At 38.8% G+C, this 3,385-nt stretch overlaps 1 protein-coding gene across 1 annotated transcript in view; it reads right to left on the bottom strand.

The window, feature by feature from the left end:
* Window positions 1-3,385, bottom strand: part of PIBF1 (progesterone immunomodulatory binding factor 1) — a 233,993-nt gene that overhangs the window by 46,095 nt on the left and 184,513 nt on the right. The gene's annotated exons all lie outside the window — the stretch shown is intronic.

The following is a 3,385-nucleotide window of genomic DNA, read 5'->3' as shown; positions in this document are numbered from 1 at the left end:
AAAAAAAAAAAAAAAGACAGAATTTGTGAGGGTATAACTTACAAGAATTGTTTTAAATAGGTAACTTTTTTTTCTTTCTTGAGACGGAGTTTCACTATGTCGCCCAGGCTGGACTGCAGTGGTGTAATCTCGGCTCACTAGAATCTCCGCCTCCCGGGTTCAAGTGACTCTCCTGTCTCAGCTTCCCAAGTAGCTGGGACTACAGGCATGTGCCACCATGCCTGCCTAATTTTCATATTTTTTGTAGAGACAGTGTATCACCATGCTGGCCAGGCTGGTCTTGAATTCCTGACCTCAGGTGATCCGTCCACCTTGGCCTCCCAAAGTGCTGGGATTACAGGCATGAGCCACCGTACCTGGCTGGTAAAAACATTTTTAAAGTTCTACTTTAAGAAAATGGAGGCAGGACACTCTGGCTCATGCCTGTAATCCCAGGAGTTTGGGAGACAGGTTGGAGGACTACATGAACCCAGGAGTTTGAGACTAGTGGAGGCAACATAGTGAGACCCCCATCTCTATAAAAAGAAAAAAAGCCAGGTGTGGAGGCATGCACCTTTAGTCCCAGCTACGTGGAAGGATGAGGTAGGGGGATCGCCTGAGCTCAGGAGTTTGCGGCTGCAGTGAGCTATGACGCTCCACTGCATTCCAGCCTGGGCAAGAGAGTGAGATGCTCTCAAAAAAAAGGAAAGCCACTAATTTTTAGAATATTTGGCAGACTTTTTTTTTTTTTAAATATATAAAGATGGGGTTTCACCATGTTGGTCAGGCTGCTCTTGAACTCCCAACCTCAGAAGATCCACCCGCCTTGGCCTCCAAAGTGCTTGGATTACAGACGTGAGCCACCACGCCTGGCCTGGCAGACATTAAAAAAAAAAAAAATTCAAGAAATAGTAGTAGGCATTGTGGAGCTATTGCTAATTCGAAGGACTTAAGAGGGAAAGCCCACATTCTCCTCCCTCCAAGTAATCGAGAAGGAGGCATCATAGTTTGTCCTTTGAGGAGACAGACTAGATGTAATTCTGACTTCTGTTTCCAACTGTGCCACTAACTCAGACTCAGATGTGTGGTGTAAAGCATAACACATACCACCCCACTGAACCTTAGTTTTCACATCTGTAAAAGTAGAAAATAATATTCATGTATGTCAAAGGGCTATGTGAATTATCTAATGAATGATTATATAAAGTGTTGAACTCATAAAACTCTATACAAATGTTATAAGTATTACTAATTTAGATGAATAAATAGGCATCAGAGTAAAATAGTAATTAAATGTCAATAAAGGTAAGCAGCTCAGCTGAAAAACAAACTGACTTTCAGAGTTAGGCGCCAGAAATTCTATAAGAGCTGAGGAGTTGAAAAGAATAAAATTGTATAAAGGAGACTGAGTGTCATGTTCTGCTAGAGTCTCCAAAGCATGGTAAAGAGCACATGTTTCTGTAACTCTAGAATTCTAACCTATCTTTAGCTGGAATCACTTTGAAGATAAAATATTTTTTCAAAATTAAATATCCAGTAAATAGGACTAGGAATTTTTAAGGAATATATATGTGTCTATGGTCATGTACACGTACACTTGTAACCATGGTATATATTTTGAGTGCATACACATACAACACACACACATATACACACACGCACGCACTCTCTGTTTCAAATACCAACAGGCTCTTCTAAAGAAAATGTAGTGTAATCAGAATGGAATGTCGAGGTAATTAAAGGATTTTGACTGGATAATTCTTTACAAATGCTTTCACATTGTAGTGTTTAACTTTTAAAGAAGAAAGTATTCTATAATTAAATAGCAAAACAACTGTATATACATGAAATAAAGGGCGGGGGGATAGATTGGTTTACAGAGCAATTATGTTGTACCTGTAAGACATGAGTTTACCACAAACAATATGAACTTCCCACACAATATTGCTGTGATTGGAATATTTGGGTATATATTTTCAGTCTTCTTTGTAATATACTTGAACCACAGGGAGACAGCCTTCAATATATGGGTCTCTAAAACTTAATATGATGATTACATTCACTCTTCTTCTTCTATTTACTCAATAGAATTTTAGTCTTCATAAGACATATTTCGTAACAGTGGAAACTTACCTTTAAAAATACAAAGCTTCTACAAGTGACTCATAAATCTACTACAAAACAAATCTCCTTATAAGCACATCTATCTTGAATGGTATATTACACCCATAATTGTTCAATTCATGGTTAATTATTACTTAGAAATTCATGTTTATGGCTCTGCTTCACCTGCAATATGAAAACATACTCCTGATATATTGTTCCTTAACTTCCTGGATCAATATACTCTGGGGTAGCTTTGTAAGAGAAGTTGACAATGTAGTCTTTTCTTCTTTAACTACCAGTTAAGAATATACTGAGAAATGACAACAGGCAAAGAAAATTTACGCTAATTATTCCCTTTCCATGCTTCCTTTCTTTCTGAAGTAGAGATCAAACTGTATTATGCAGGCTGTCTCTTGTGGCTTGGTGGAAGAAAGTTAACAGTACTACTTTTAGAAAAAAGTATTACTTTAATGATAGGAGAACTTAAAGCAGTTAATAGCAACATCTCAAATGTTTGCTTTTTTTTTTTTTTTTGAGACAGAGTCTTGCTCTGTCACCAGGCTAGAGTGCAATGGTAAGATCTTGGCTCACTGCAACCTCCTGGGTTCAAGCAATTCTCAGCAATCCTCCTGAATAGCTGGGACTACAGGTGTGTGCCACCATGCCCGGCTAAGTTTTTGTATTTTTAGTAGAGACAGGGTTTCACCATGTTACCCAGGATGGTCTCCATCACCTCACCTTGTGATCTGCCCATCTTGACCTCCAAAAGTGCTGTGATTATAAGCATGAGCCACCACGACCAGCCTCAAATGTTTGCTTTTAATGTGTTTATAATGATTTCATTTTAGTGCATATTTACTCTAGCATTTCCAGAAATTGAATATATTGTATAAACAGTTCATTTTCAAGGGGTAAGTATGGTATAGTGGTATTGTTTAATTTCCTAAGAGAAGCATACAAATTTTTTTTTTTTTTTAAGACAGGGTTTCACCATGTTGGTCAGGCTGGTCTTGAACTCGCGACCTCAGGTGATCCACCTGCCTTGGCCTCCAAAGTGCTTGGATTACAGGCGTGAGCCACCACGCCCAGCCGAAAAGCATACAATTATTCAGTTCTTCAAAGAGTTTTTATTGAATTAGAAAAACATTTAAAAATAATTGATGTAGGCCGGGCTCGGTGGCTCAAGCCTGTAATCCCAGCACTTTGGGAGGCCGAGGCGGGTGGATCATGAGAGGTCAAGAGATCGAGACCATCCTGGTCAACATGGTGAAACCCCGTCTCTACTAAAAATACAAAAAAT

The sequence above is a fragment of the Cebus imitator genome, unplaced genomic scaffold (genome assembly GCF_001604975.1).
Source record: "Cebus imitator isolate Cc_AM_T3 unplaced genomic scaffold, Cebus_imitator-1.0 Scaffold29, whole genome shotgun sequence".
Lineage (NCBI taxonomy): Eukaryota > Metazoa > Chordata > Mammalia > Primates > Cebidae > Cebus > Cebus imitator.
This window is presented reverse-complemented; position numbering and strand designations above follow the sequence as displayed.